Source organism: Gasterosteus aculeatus, unplaced genomic scaffold, assembly GCF_964276395.1.
Source record: "Gasterosteus aculeatus unplaced genomic scaffold, fGasAcu3.hap1.1 HAP1_SCAFFOLD_96, whole genome shotgun sequence".
Taxonomy (NCBI): domain Eukaryota; kingdom Metazoa; phylum Chordata; class Actinopteri; order Perciformes; family Gasterosteidae; genus Gasterosteus; species Gasterosteus aculeatus.
The window spans coordinates 15,797-31,740 of record NW_027554951.1 but is presented as its reverse complement, the minus strand read 5'-3'; the positions used below and the strand labels follow the sequence as shown (position 1 = coordinate 31,740).

The window sequence follows — 15,944 nt, the reverse complement described above, 5'->3', positions numbered from 1 at the left end:
GTATAATCCTTAAAGCGTTCGTATTTTGTAAAGTTGCTCAATCAGCAGTTGAATGGAATGAGCATTGTCAGGGTTGTATCCAGTAACTTTGTTTTTGCTGACTTAATATTATACGCCTACATTGTTTCCCTGGAAAATGTGTTTAAATGTGTGTTTGTTTCAGTCGTTGCAGTGCAGCCTTTGTTAGTTCAGACGTTGCTTTTCTGTTAAGAGACCAAGACCAATCCAGTATGTTTTTTTTTTTTTTATCCCCTCCTTCAAAATCTTTTCTTTTCTTTCTTCTTTATTGTTGCTGCTCTTACAATATCCTTTCTTCTTTCACTCTGTTTGTTGTCAGTGTTTATTAAGATGAAAGCCAGTTTTGATGTGCGGTTTTGAAGTCCAGGCTGACCAAGCACCACTTACCCACGTGGAATGGATAAATATATAAAGAAATAGATCCGCTTTCAGCTCTTTCTGTTTCTTTTTTGCTTCAGATCAAAGTGGTGAAGTTCTGCTACACGTGGACCATCAACAACTTCAGCTTCTGTCGCGAGGTGTAGGGGGGGGGGGGGGGGGGGGGTCATCAAAAGCAGCACTTTCTCATTTGGAGCCAACGACAAACTCAAACGGTTGCTGAAGGCTGCTCATCGCAGCTATCAGATTGTGAGACTGCTCTAAGTGTTATCCAATTATTACCTCTCTGAGGGGGATGACGTTGTTGTCAAGAGATTTAAGCACCCACTCGCCCGCCTCAGGGGGCGTCGAGTGTGTCTTCATCTGGCCTGTATTTCCAATGATGTTTACTTACACATGTGTTTGGAATATTAATATTTGTAGCACTTTCCCATGGTTGAATTTAGTCTGGCATCATCTTCAAATATTCAAATGTTTTGGAAGGGATTGCAGTGGGAACGTGGAAGGGGAGCAGTTCCCATTTAAAGTGGGAACTACTCAGAAGTAGACAAGATCCACCTGATCTGAGAAAGTCTCCAACGGACTGACGAGTTGAAGGCTGAGTGAATGTGAGCTTCTACTTTTGACAACAGATTTACATAAACTGCGTCCCCGTTTTATCAGGAATACAGTAGGAGAGACAGATTTGTATTATAGTGAGCAGTGAAACAAAATGACATTGTGTCACGTCGCCGGAAGAGCTTCCGGAGGGTCTGTATCTCCCACAAAAACATGGCTGGTACCTGAAAGTAATGACCGTAGCCTGGGGTGGAGGTGGCCTTGGTAAGCCACCTGCTTAAATGCCAAAATAAATGGGCCCTTTTTTAGAGAAACCCCAAGCCGTAGCTGCTTTTGGACATTCCTGTAAGAGCCTAACCCAGAGACAATCCTCTTGCTTTTTTCCCCTTTTAACTGTCATCTGTATCATAGCTCACTGTCGGTAGCATCACTGCTTATTGCCGCGATGGTCTCACGGGCGCTTGTTAGAGAAATGAGATCCGGGGTGTACCGCAGGTCAGCGTCACACCTTTAGGCCCGCCGCCAAGAGAGCGAGCACAAGATATAAATATAACAACACTGAAAAGACTTAAACGAGGGATCAAACTTAACTATCTCATCCCCAGTTTGATACTTAACCATGTTGCTGTGTTTTGTTCCAAAAGGCTTAGACGGTTTGATCCTCCAGGTTTCAACTCTGTTTCAGCAGCATAACAGTGCTGTCCTCCCACTTCACTTAAGCAGCTCTAACGATTATCTCACATGGTTTCATGCTATAAACAGCAGTGTGCATTGCAGAATCAATACCAATCAAACCATCGCTTTGCCACAAGTGAAGGGTTGTGGATGAAATCAATAGATGTGATTGTGAGGCAGAGGACAGCACAATTTCATTCTTCACAGCGTCAAGCCAGAGCGCCATTACTGATAGAAGCAAACTATTATTGCTACAAACATAAAATAAAATAAAAAGATTCCAGGGATCAAAGCATCACTTCACCTTTTAGCTTCATCCCTGTGATCCGTACATGTCTTTGTTTCCCTACCTCCGGGTGCGTGTGAACCCTAAAGGTCCAGATGAGGAGAGTAAAGACTATAGACTCGACTCCGCGGTCCAAAAAGTGAAGTTTCTATTCTCAACGCCAAGGGAAAGGAGACCAAAGCCACAAAAATAACGGATAAGACACCTGCAGTCTATATTTCCATTTCCTTTTAATTGTCCTCCACTGGAAATGGTTTTCTTAGCTTGTCACGGTGTTAATAATTGAAAATAAGGCCTTACTTGCATATCAGAATGTTCGGCAGAAAACGGAGGATATCTTGAAGTTTGAGAGGTTGAAAAGTAAAAACTCCTGTCCCACCTGTGTCTTTGGGGCACGGAAACTTGTAAATGCAAGAGGTGAGGAGCGTGTCTAATACTCTGAGTGTGTCCAATAATGCGAGGTATTGATAGCCATATGGGCTTGTGTAATCACTGCCAGTTGGTTTCATTTCCAGTAAATATATAATTCAAAGTGGTGTGGAGCAATTTTGATTTTAATTAAAAAAGACCCAACCTTTTTCGGTCATCGTCCGCCTCTCTCTCCCCGTTGATGAATTGGAAATGAATGTGCCTCCAAACCCTGCTTTTTTAAAATGTATTTATTTTTAATTAGGTTATGTTATGGGGAGGAAAAGCAAACTTGTGTGGAATTGAATTAGCGAGGGCCAGATGTGACCGCTTCCTCCGGTTATCAGGCTTTTCTGGCTGCCTCCCTTTCTCCCAGTGCCCTGCAGCATGTCGTACAGGAAGCGCGCAGGAGGGAAGATGGTTCGGGAGAGCGGGGGGAGGAGGGGGGGGGGGGGGGGGGGGGGGAGAAGAGGTGGGAGGCGGAAGTGTGTTTAAATCGGAGGCGTACACGCAGTGAAACTGTGTACAACCCCCTGCGGTGCCGTTTGTGTAGAAAGGGAAATCATTTCTCCTGCTGAGCAACATTCCCCCATGTGAGCCTGACAGCCCCCCCCCCCCCCCCCCCCCCCCCCTCCCCCGTGTGTACCCTCAGTCCCTCGTTTGCTCCCCGAGACCTCCGTCTCCTCGCTTTCCCGCTGACAGTATAACGCGCCTTGTCTTTTATCCCGCTTCTTAACGTTCCACGACACGGAAACTGAACATACTGCAGTTAAATCTTTCTCTCCCGGCTATTATACTGTATCCTGGGGGTCTACGTGGTGATATTGCGTGGCTTTTAGGTGTGTGACTTCACTGCTTGGCCATTTCGTGAGCACTGCTCTTGTAAATGGCCCCCAGAAAAGCGAGAAGAATAGGGAGTGAAGTGAAGAGCATCTCATTTTCCTCTGCTCCTCTCTTTTGTGTCTCAAGGGGCTTTCGCCTATAAATGGTGTGCTCCATGGTGCACGCCCCATCCCATTCTTGCCATATGCCCTCCTCCAATCTTCCCACAATCCCTCTGGGGGAAACCTGGGCCCTCATCATCGCTCGCCGTGTCACAGCAGAAAATTACCCAACTGCCACCGTATTTGTGACAGTTAAGTGAGCCCTCCGTCTAAGAATATGGCAGTAAAGATTGCTCTATCGGTTCTGGATCATTTAGAATCCAATTTAATCCAGGCCCGTAGCAAAGCAGCCCAAATAAAAACAAAGGGCCTTAATTAAGAAAGCAGGGTGGCGGTGGACTGTGCATGAGGCCTTCTTATACGCTTTGTCCCTGTGGAAAGAATTTCCAATACAATATTAGGTCTAGTTATTACAGAAGTACTGAGCTAGAACTACATGTGGGTAATCACGTTTTGAAATGCATGGCGAGGACACTTTTGAGATGGAGCAGAGCAACACTGCTCTCCCAGGCCAACGGCAAACTCCCAGTGAATGCAACTCGGATTTTTAGAATTTTTGTCTTTTAAAGCTTCTGGATGAGGCAAACTCTCACAAGCCACCAAAGGAATAGCATTAGCCATGCGCTGGTTATTTAATTGCCCCTGCTCTCTGAGCGGGCATACATTTGGATTTGCCCCGACTGGCGTGCACATGTTGAGAATTAAGGCATCCCTGCAGTACTCAGGGAGGACGGATGAAAACATTTAAATGCCGTACTGCGATGGTGGATCTTGTCTGGAAAGCTTGACATTGTCTGATGAAACACAACATCTGCATCAGTCAGCCCTTGAGCCCCCCCCACTAGAGAGAGAGTGTGTGTGTGTGTGTGTGTGTGTGTGTGCATCCTCTGATGGTCCCTACTTGCTAATGGAGATAGATTCAGGCAACAGCGTGAGCCCCCTACCCCCCCTCCCCCTCCCTATCTCCCCTCCTCCTCACACTGAACTCCCGTAGTCTCGACTTGGCCACATCATTTCTCTCCCCGGCTTAATGTGCTGGTTTTTCTCCTCGGGGGGGGGCTGCTGGGCGGGTTGTAACGCGTCTCCGCCTCCTTTCGCCGGAGGGACTCCTGTTCTGACCACTCGGCGAGGAGAGATGGAAAGTTCTCACCCTCCGCCGCAAGCTGTTTTGTATTCAAATAGCCTCCTTGTTAAGTCTCCCCTACGGACACCCGTAATGTTGTCTTGTATAGCCAAAGGCCAAGCGAGCTTATGTGCGAGTTGCTGTGTGCTGCTCTCATATTTCGTAGCTGCAGATTCAGTGCGCCTATTCATTCCCTTCTTTCGTCCAGTTAATTGAAGCCCCCCGTGCGATCTTGTCGGAGTCTGTTGCCCCCAGTGACTGATAGAAGCGATCAGGCGTTCCGTGTGGGCGGGGGGGGAGCGATTGGTCAGCCTTTAAGTAATCAGGTGGTATCGGAAATTGGTGGGAAGGATGTCAATAAACATGTTTGTGGCGACACTAGTTTACAAAGCTCCGTCTCCAAGAGAGATTTTCCTTCTTGGCAAGATTGTGCGTCGTGTTTGCATTTGTATCCGTTTGCTTTATGCGGCGTGAATCGGTGCACGGAGGTAATCACGCTTTTAAATCGCCCTCGCCGCGTCAACGTGCTCTGAGGGGTAAATGGTCGTGAGCGCGATCCGCCCGTGCGTGGTTGCTTATTTTGGGGAGGGTGGTGTTTTTTTTTTGTGCCAAAGTTGAACGTGTTAAAGAGAAGGCCAGGAGAGTGACAGACACGGCGAGAGATGTTGACCCTGGCTGCTCTGGCGCCTGGTATTTTCCAACACGCCAGCCGGTCTTCATGGCGACCTTCTCGCTCTGTGTGCCAACCGTGCCCCTGAGCCCTCTGCCTGAATATGGATGCCCTCGCTCACTGAGACGGCGTTGCTACCCCCCCCCCCCGCCCTTTCTCCTCTCTGTCTCAGGCCTCCTCTTTTTCACCTTCTCCATCACCTTCACCATTTCTTTGGACGGTGAGACACTTTGATGCAGGAGTATTATAACATCTCATGTGTCCTACACTTTCCAGGTTGTGTTTTTCACAGAAATTCAATTACAAATATTAAGTGTGCTGTGAGACTAAATGCAACATCCCGTCTGCACTTGTTAACTTCGTCCCATTTGATATCTCAGATGTGCTGACCCCCCCCTCCACCAATGTCCAGCTCGGCTTGGTATTTGGTATTCTGGCGCAGTGGGCGTGCTCCCCGTCACCGCGGCCAACTCGCTGAAAGAGTGAGCAGCAGCCATCTGACCTACAGTTGATTCTCTGCCAGTGATGGCCCACAGGATGCACGCACACACACTCACTCACACACACACACACACACACACACACACACACACAGTCATCTGTGCTCTGTCACAGATACACACCAAAGATCTCACCCCCCCCCCCCCCCCCCCCCCACTCCCTCCCTCCCTCTAGCCTGGTGGGGTTTCTTTAACACTCCCTCTCACCTCTCCACACCTCTTCCTCTTGGTCTTCCTCGCGTCTCACCCTCCTGCAAACCTCCCTCCTCACGCCCGCGTTCAGCTGCAGATTCTGCCACTGGGGAGGTCCTCGCTCATCACTGCTCGTCTTGTTTCGTACCCGAATAACACGACTTCACGAGGTGCCCTGGGACTTCATCTGGGTCTCTCATGCTTGGTCTTATCAAACATGTCGAAAGGACTTAAAAAGTGTGGCTGAAAGTCTGCAGTCGGCCTCAAGCAGTACAGTGTTGCGAGGCCACAGAGGTTTCACTCTCTTTTCAAACCTGTTCAGGTTTGGTTGAAAGATCTTTGGACTACAAAAGTCTTTTTTGATACTTTTCCTGTGACAGAACAAAGAATAAAGTGGAGTGCTGTGGGAAAGCCGAATGCAAGGATTTGTTGTTTGATTGTTGTGCTTGCGTGCTTATGCGTGTGTGTGTGTGTTTATGGTGATTTCTGTCAGTGTCTTTGAGTCTGGCAGAGGATTACAGTGAAGGACCGCTTGCATGAGCAGTGGTGGGAATAACTGCATATGCACTGCACTCCCCCACCAATCCCCTCTTAGGCTGCCTGCTCTCTCAGATCCAAACAGAGGATTTGACACAGGATCTTACAGCAGCATTGACACTTTGTCTGAGTGCTTCCCACTGTGATCTGTCGGCAGATCTCCTGTTGGGATCTCTGCACAAGAGCAGCCTGAAGACAAATGTTTTTTTAACAGCCGGGGCTAAACACATGTTAGTCTGCACACACACTGCAGATAAACATGAGAGGTGTATGTGCTGACTCTATATTCGGTTTCCGTCAGAGTGTTTTATCATGACCGGGTTGTTTCTATGGCTTCACTTCATTTGACACTAACGCATGAGTTGAATCTGCAGAATGTCCATGGATGTTGTTTGCACGGCCCACGAAATTCTTAAATGATATGATAACATTTGCATTAAAGTGGTTACAGCTGGGCAATAATTAGATCAATAACGTGAAATGGGACTAGATATTGAACATTATCGTTATAGCATTCATGTTTATTCCTTCTTTCAAATGCTGAAAACCAGTAGTACTGTCATTTTCTGAACTTATCAGACCTATTATTAAACCTTAGTCATTATATCCACATGATGAATAAACATCATAGCCTAATCATTCAGATGAAATTCCGTTGTGGAAATATTTTATCCACCGATGGTATTTCATACAATATTTCCTGCATATCAATATATTGAATTAATTGCTCAAAAATGTTGTGACATGATGTCTTTTACATTTTCTCAGTTCAGGCAACTTCTGCTAGTAATTTCAATGATTAAATCTTTAGTTTGTTCTCAATGACTTTACTCTCGGATTGTGCTCTTTCTGCTCTGCTCTTTCTCAACACAATCCAATTAGCCTGATGCCTTTTAGCATCATGTGTACGCCGTGCTGACGACACCCACCAAAGAAAGAAAATATTTGACGAATGAATTGGTTTCTAGTGTTTTTTTCCTGCATTGTTTGATGCCGCCTGAGCTTTTTGTAGGACAGGGTTCACAATAACGAATACATACAGCCGTAAGTCATCACCTGCCTCTCCTGATGGGATTGGACAAAGATGTCTCCGGAACACAGAAGCGGTCTCAAGCATGTCTCGCCTGAGAGCATTCTGAAATCCCCGCGCGGGGCCCGGGGAAGGTTTTTTTTTCCCGACTCATTAACAAAATGGCGGGTGATGTAATTTCTCCAAAGAATGGTGTGACATCCCTCCAACATCCACCCCCGTTACTTGTTACCTCTCTGTCGTCAATTATCGTTAATTTGCTGTGATCTCTGCGGCAGTCGTAGTCCGCAGTCATTACGGTTTGACCTTGTATGGGAGCATTTGTGACTGTTAGGGGACCGCGCAGAGCTGTGACCGCCCCCACACAACTCCAGCACCTTTCCTGTGTCTTTGTAGTGCAACGGCGTGTTGCAGAATCCTTCCTGCCACTGTCTGAGATAATTGGCACTCCATAAACACATGATAATTGGACTGCTTTGATCCCTGCAATTTCTCACTTCTTGGCTAAAGAGGCGCAGCAGTTCCGTCTCGTGTTTACCACTCGTCTTTATGTGGCGGCGGGAGGATACAGTGAGGGAGAGAGGGAGAGAGACTGTTTTCTTCTGAAGTGTTAAAAGCTCCCTGCAGGCAATGCTTCCTGCGCCCGGCCTCCTTCGCCATTGTTTCTGCGCGCGGCTCACGGCCGTGACTCATAACCAAATTTGTCTTTTGCACACTCATTCACACGAGCAGAGCTTGATCAGGTTGTCCAAATAATCTTGTTTGTCCGTGTGCGTTGTCTGTTCCAGAGAGCGTGCCGCTTTGTCCAGGGGAAGGACTGGGGTTTAGAAAGTTCATTAGGAGGGACTTCCTAGTGGACGAGGACGACGGTCTGCTGCCTGATGACAAATTAACACCATTAACACCATCATTTGTTGCCCCTGTCTTTGTGTTTACGTCTCAAAATCATTCCCCAAAACATCCATGGAGCACGATTATAAAAGGATAATCCTGATTATGTTGCTGGATCAAAATTACAGTACATATTTCAACCTTACGGGCAAACATAGACGTCTTTTATTAACTTAAAAAGAACCAAACTGCATTCGTAGAACTAGTTGTAATTCCCCAAACTAGAACCTTAAAATAAGGAATTTTGTTTAAATGTCTAAATGTGGTGTTGTTGCTTTACCGGAGGGGATCCCGACTGTAGTTCCTTTCTGACTAATCTTTTTACACAACTCTACAGCCCGTCGTCTGTCCCTGTTAGTGAATAGTGCACGTTTGTATTGGTGCTGCACAGCCTCTGGGTTCTCTCTCTCGTCACCAACATGCAAGCTGATTGTCATTCAGCCGGCGCGAGGACTTGGCTCCGATTCCTCAGATCCAAAGCCGGCTGCCGCCGCTGCTCCTCGCTGGAATCTCCCTTGTTGTTTTCAGCTGTAACACAGGGGGCAGCAGAGGTCAACTGTCCTCTCTGTCACCCCCTCTGCTGCTCTTAATGAAGCCAGGGAGCAAAGAAGAGGTTAAACTTTCTGGATATGTTAATGTCTCAGTTGTAATGCATGCACTCATAAATGTTTAAAAAAGCATGGCGGTGGCTGTTTAAAACAATTCTAATTAACCCTGCGGGTATGGAGGAGAGCATGTCTTGAAGTTTTTCCCTTTTTTCGCAGAGCAATGTTCAAGTCTGTTTAAAGTGTTTCCAAACTGGGCTTATTGACAGAGGGGTGGGAGGGGCAGTGCTGCTTCAGAGCCGTGTGGGACGGGCGATGGGGGTCTTTTAGGAGTACGTTGTGCACACAGCTTGTGTGTGTGTGTGTGTGTGTGTGTGTGTGTGTGTGTTTTAAGTTGCTGGAGAGAAGGAGCTGGGAGAGAGTGGGATAAAGTTACTGTGAAGAGTCCTCACTCTCCTGGAGGGGAGGAAGCGAGGTTGCTGGTTCTAGTCCCACTGGCCACTTCCTCCCTCTGTTGTACTTGGCCGACAGTGCTGATGAGCAAGCAGGAGAGGCCTAACCTAATTCATGAAACACATTTCGTACGCAAATGAGAATCGTTAATAAAACACAGATTCAATGAGGGAAGAACGTAGATAAATTAAAAAGGCGCCGACAATTTGCATTGTTTAAAAAGTTCCCTCGTGTGCTATGGCAGTTTTGACTATATAATATATATAGTGATATGATATGTTGACATCAATACATTGTAAATTGGCTCTGTGTGTGTGTGTTTGTGATTTTGGGACATTTGCGGTAAAGGATAAGCTTGTCAACAGTGAGGTCTGGTCGCATTGGCCACGGGGATTCAGGTTTTTGGGGGCATGGTGGTAAGAATCTCTTTTTGCCGGTTTTTCCATGCGAAAGTGAAGCCCAGTGTTTAACGTCAGAGACCTGGCTGCGATTTTGTCCAGATGGTCTAGTCCCGCATCTGAGAGCACCCCAACGCCCGGGAGCCCAGCTCTCTCTCTCTCTCTCTCTCCCCCTTTTCCCTCATCCCCTCCACTTCCTCTTTTCTCCCTCCATGGTGTCTCTCGTTCAAGCCCAATCTCTTCCTCCTCCTCCTCCTCCTCCTCCTCTTTTCCCTTTTCTTCTTTCATCTCTGGCTGCCTCCTACTTTGAGCATCGCAGTTTCTTACCTTCACCTCTCCCCCGTCTACGTTTTCCCAGCGTCTCTTTGTGTTGTAGTGTCAAAGAGGATGGAAAGGCTAAGAGGAGAGGCCAGATCACTGCTGGAGAGGAACACTGGCTCCGGATCTCCCCTCCTGACCCCTGGTCTCTCTGCTCGGTTCGTCTGCCGCTGGAGGCATTAGTAATTCCAATGTAGCGCGGGCGAATCTGACTATGTGTCACATCGGAGAGGGAGCGAAGAACACCAGCCGCTGTTCTCTCACTTTTCGTCTCCCTCTTTTGTCTCCGTCCCTGCCAAAGTGCTGCAGACACCTGTGGGTATTTAACGAGTAGACGGATCCCCATTAAAGGTGCTGCGCTGGCTGTCAGAGGAGAAAGACGAGGGACAGCGGGAGTTAAAAGAGGAGGGGAAGAGGACTTGGTAAGAAGAGATGGAAGCAGAGGCCTTCCGAGAGGGCGGGCTCGCTGCCATCGAGCCAACCGGTGGATGAACAACCGCCTGAACGATGAGTGATTTAGTTACAGGGAGTGTAAATGTTTTTGTTGTGTTCATGAGACACGTTTTCACCTTCTTTCCTCGTTCCTCCTCTAATGAGACGCGGAGGCAAAAGAGGTTGAATCCTCCTTTCCCCCGTCGAGCACCGCAGGTCACCCCTGGCTCTGAGGTCAGGTCCTCGCTAACCACTGCTGCTCATGCTATCGATGACGCAGACGCTCTGAGAGTTTTATGTGATTTGCCTGCAGGCTGAGTGGTGGTGGCGGATGCTTCCCTGGAAGTCAGTTTTGACTGACGGAAAGGAAAGAGAAAGGGTTGTTTGGGAAGGAAAAAGTTCACGGCGAAACTTACCTGTCAGTCATGTTAAATTGGTTCTTGAAACACACCAGTCCACCTTTTGTCTGCCCAAGGTAGAAAAAATAGAGACGGAGAACTACTGGCTTCTTTCTCAGAGGAGACCGTCTCCTCCTCCTCTTCCTCTTCCTCCTCCTCAGTTACCTATGGAGGAAACACCTTGATACTCTCTGTACCCAACAGACACATTATACTATATTAACTATTGGTCTGTACTTGTTAAAGACCATAGAAATGAAATAGGAGTAGAATGTACACACCCGTTTATATCAACGTGACATTGTTGTCTGGGCGACAGACAGTTTTATCTGTACTGTTGCAGCTGGCTTATCTCCGTTTAAATTACGTGTACTGTGCTTTCTTTCTTGTAGGAATCTTGCTCCTCAAAACGGCGCACGCAGATTAAAAAACATGTGGGGCTGTTTCCAAACATATTGATTAACAGGTTACAACCACTATAATTTATGTTGCTCTTCTCAAAAGCAGTTATGTAAGCCTGCTAATTGTAATTCAAAAACTGTCTCGGTGAGCGCTTTCCACTTCCAACAACCACTCTGCTTTCATTGAGATGAACCCATAATTCACCGAGTGAAAACACGCCGGCTCACCCCAGCTGTCTAGCTGCAGTTGCCGGCCTCAGTGCCATTAATAGCTCGCTGCTAAACAACTTATATAAAGCCTTGCACATCGAATAGGAGTCGAGGCTCACTACCTCAACTTCCCACCTCAAATCTTTTAAGAAACACATTTTGTGTTTCCTCCATAGCAGTTGCAAGCTCTTGTGGGATGAAGTATATTTGGCTGATTTAGACTTAAATTAGATGATAGGTTTCTCCAGGTTGAAATAAGTAACGATGTAACGCGTTCTGCCCCAAACACAAATGTGTTTTCATCAATCCGACGCACCCGGCAGACTGGAGCAGAATGCCCGTCCTTGGTGCTTGGCGCTGGTGTCTGCCGGGTGCACCTCTCCACTTGTTGCATGTGCATTTCAGGGAGGCTCACACGCATCTCAGCAGGATTATATCAGCAGACGAGGATTATGTATTCTGATGGATATTCGTGAGGTCACTATTTACGATCGAGAATTAGCTGCCCCTGAAAAAGACGCGTAAATTGATGAGATTTACTGGACTGAAAATGAAGATTGTAGTGGTAAAGATAAAGGATTCCAGATACTAAAAGAGCGCATTAGAAATTAGGCCTTCTTTATTAGAATGTCTTATTACTGAAATGAAACAAAAGTAGACAATTGTTGACCATTTCTCTTGATATGCTGAAGAATTTTACATTTTTATTCTGCTTTTGACCAGTTTAAATATTTGTGATCAAGATCAGGGCATTATCTTCTTTTTTTCTGAACTCTGACATGACTGCTTAGGAGCTGTCCTTCACTTGCAGACGTCGTCTTGGTGGATCAGTACTAAATTTAGTCCTGGTTTACCGAGTTAATCGGAATGTGAAATCAAACGCAGAGTGACTGCAAGGCCAAAGAAAACTCAATTTTCTTTACCCGGCGTATTTATTTCACGGATACAGCATCCTTTTTTTTTATCATCACAGGAGGTAGTTGCCTCTATTTCAAGAGGAGGCATCAAAATACATTTTACAGAAAGAAAGAAAATATGGATTTCGAGATTTTATTATTTTTTTAATTAAATAGACACTATTTAGCACACACCAAGAGATGAAAATGAGCAGAGTATTGACACAGGTTTAGAGCTTTAGTGATGTAAATTGATCTAAATTACTCAACCTCAGACCTTAGATGTCCAATTTGTCTGACAAAAAGGGGAGCCAAAATAACAGGCAAAAACTGTGCTTACAGATTAAGTGCTTGTGTATAAACAGAAAATATACATGCACTGAACGGTAGCCAGGCTTCCGCAGTCCTCTGTGACGCATAGAAGGCTGATGAATACATATGTGAAAATCAGCACAGGCGTGTAAACTGAAAAAGGGGGCCGGTGCTTCCTTCCACCGGTTGGTTGATTTTCTGCAAATAGCCAATCTTTCATGCAATTTACTCAAATTCATTTCAACAACGTCGCCGGTCCGAGGTCGTCCCTTCTGAGGCTCCTCCAGTGCCTCCCTTTTCAGGAGCAGGGTGGCAGGGGGAGAATTAAAGGGTGGAGGGGGTGCTGACGTTCAGCTGCTTCCTCCTCTTCCTCCTGGTGTTGGTGCGGCTCTCCTCTCCTGTCGGTGGGTAAGCACTTTGCCGGGTGACAGCACTCATCCTTCACTGGGCTCTGCCATATGCTGCGCCGATGCCAGAGGAGACGACTGCAGATGCTCCAGCTGCACCCCCCGTGCACAACGAGCAACGCGCGCACACACACACACACATGCGCAACCAGCTATCTGAGCAGGATAAAGAGGCTGGTGGGAGAGGATGTGACAAGGGGGGAAAGGCTGCATTTGGAGTTTTGGGTAAAAAAGGAAAAGCAAAGCAATCTTTCATTCCTTGTAAATGAGGTAAAATATAATTCTAATTTTGTTCTGCCTAATCAGAACAGGGAGCAAAAAGTTGAAAGGCTTTGCATGAGACGATTTGGATCATTTGAAAAGGGGTCAAAGCAATAGAAATGAAAATAAGGCCTGAGACAAAGGAAGAGAATGCATGCTTGATTTTCTTTTCGTGCACAGGGTTTTTTATCGGGATGGCTTGTTGTCACCCAGTATTTTAGCCACAATGGCTCCTTTAATTGATACCGCCTTTGCAACACTTCTGCACCAGCAACACATCAACAGATCTTTCGCATCCCTCCAGAAGCTCTTGGCTTCTCAGTAGAAAATAAACAAACAGGCAACTTTGGCCTGCTTATTTATTTTATTTTAGTTTCCTTTTTCCAAACATTTCATCTAGCAGCGCCTCGGAGTCTAGAAGCTATCACTTTAATGTCTGCGATCCTCCAGCAGAGAAAACAAAAGTACTCGAAAAGACACCCGAATGGCTGGTGCTTACAGACGACACGCAGTGGCTCATGCTCACTGCCAGCTGTGAAACTAAGTGTGCGTGCATGTGTAGGTGAAAACTGCCCGTGTCTGCCTGTGTATGTGTACGGACAGGGTTAGACAGCCACGCTTGGCTGTAAATCCGGCGCCGGCGCTTCGTTCAGCAGCTCGACTTCAAACCATGCGTTAAATATGCCTCTGTGTGTGCAGATATACCTGAAGGCCTCTGTGTCAATGGCGGGCTTCTCTCTGTGAGTCACGGACACAGCTGGGTTCCGTGCAAACAGCCAACTGAATTCACCGCTCCGACACGAGGAGAACGCGGATGGGTGGATACGGTGGTTTGATCTAGTAGGAGAAAAAAAGAAAAAATTGAGAATCGAGTTTCCGTCTCAACAGAAAATACACCGTAAGTTGCTAAAGGTAAAAGTCCCGCCCCGATGTTTCATTCCAAATGTCTACTTTACTTTCAAAAGAAAAAAGCACGTTGTACCTTTTTTACGTAAGACAACAAACCTGGCTGAGGAGTTGGAGGTGTGCGGCTCATCACATTGTCTTTGTTCTTTGATTTGTTGTGTGAGTTGTGTGTTTTTTGTGATCTTTCTCTGATGTGTTAGGCTATCTGCCCAGTTTTTTCTTCCTTTGTTTCCTTAAAAACAAGCCCAGAAATACAAAGCGTGTCACACTTTGTCCTTCAAAGAAAAGACCAAACGGTATCTTGTAAGAACAGCGACTGCAAAATTGTCTTTTAGGTTGAATAAGGTCCTTGAAAAAACAATTATAACCACTTGGGATGAAATGAATAGCATGATATTAAAGGAGGCTCTAGCTATTCTCTTCTAAGGGGAGAGTGCAGTGTTGATTCTTGACTTTTATTTAATAGTGCTGGGACTTGGGGCTCTGTTTGCTTGATGGTGGTCAACGTTTGCAGCGGCCGTTAACTCTGAATCCTGTTTCAGAGTCCGTCAGATATCCTGTCATTGCTCTGAGGATTTTTGATTTTTTTTTGTTTTGGGGGGGATAGCACCTGAAGGTGGGTTGAGAGGACAAATAAGAAAAGGAAGATGGAAAAAGAGAGCTGCAGAGCGGGCGGTGACAGCGGGGATGTTGACTCTGACCGGCTGGAGAGCCAGTCGTGCATTATAACAAGCCGGTGATGAGATTTGCGCCCAGAGGATTCAGAGGACGGGTTCAAAGATATAATAATGCCGTTGTAGTGTGTTTATTTAGCTGGTTTTAATGAAAATCCTGGAGTTACTGGTCACTTTATACTTTCTCTCATTTTTCATCTAGTACAGACCCACCGTGTCTTAGACGTTCACTGTGTGATTAAAACATACTGTATCACCCTTCAACCCTAGATTCAGGTTGAGTTGCAATCAAATTCCCTCTTAATAACAGACGACGTTATACACTGCTGCACTCTCTCTGTAAAATAAAGTCAATTGTGTTCTTAATGCATTGGTGTTGTTCATCACACTGATGAATATGGTGTTTTTAAATGGAACAAAAGCGCAGGTACAAAAAGATGTAGACAACATGTTTCCTGTGTATCCATTGCTCAGAGCGTTGAATCCTAAACTATTAGCAAATATAAGTACTCTTGCTGCAATTTTGGAGGGAATAAAATGCAGTCCTGACCTCTCATCAACAAAGAGGGACAAAAACAATTCAAATTGAGTATTAATTACAACCAAGCGTTGGAAGCATTAGCAGCTACGAAAAGAGGAGGGTAAATGTTAAAAAATGAATTAATAAATAGTCAGTGGGCTGCAGCAGGTGCACAATGGAATTAAATTGCGTTTCGCTAATTTTGGTATCCATTTGATATTAAAATAAAGGCTGCAATTACACAATTTAGTTTTCCCTCTAATTATAAGCAATTAAAATAATTTAACTATGGTGGATATAGCTGTTCGCTCGCCTGGCAGCCATTTCTTGAAACTGGTTTTGGGCCCCGTCTCTGCCAGCAGAATTGTTTCGAATTTTGCCATTCATTCTGTCAGTTTGGGTTTGCTTATTGTAAGTATTTCTCAAAAATCCATTATTTTACACAGATTCTGCAGAAAGATTGGTCATCTGTCAAAAAACACATAACTTCTACATGTATTCTAGAAACATCATTAGACACTGTGTCCCAGTCAAACAGGCACTTATTTCAATGTTAGTTATATCGAATATACTTTATATGGTGAATAACAGTTTTTGAAACCC

The 15,944-nt window shown here is 45.8% G+C and overlaps 1 pseudogene across 1 annotated transcript in view; it reads left to right on the top strand.

The window, feature by feature from the left end:
• Positions 1 to 476: 476 nt before the first annotated feature.
• LOC144395156 (speckle-type POZ protein-like) overlaps positions 477 to 15,944 on the top strand; it is a 29,079-nt pseudogene continuing 13,611 nt past the window's right edge. The window contains exons 1-3 of the transcript XR_013457353.1: positions 477 to 616; positions 1,987 to 2,103; positions 8,101 to 8,241. The product of XR_013457353.1 is annotated as a speckle-type POZ protein-like (transcript). The remainder of the gene's footprint in view (positions 617 to 1,986; positions 2,104 to 8,100; positions 8,242 to 15,944) is intronic.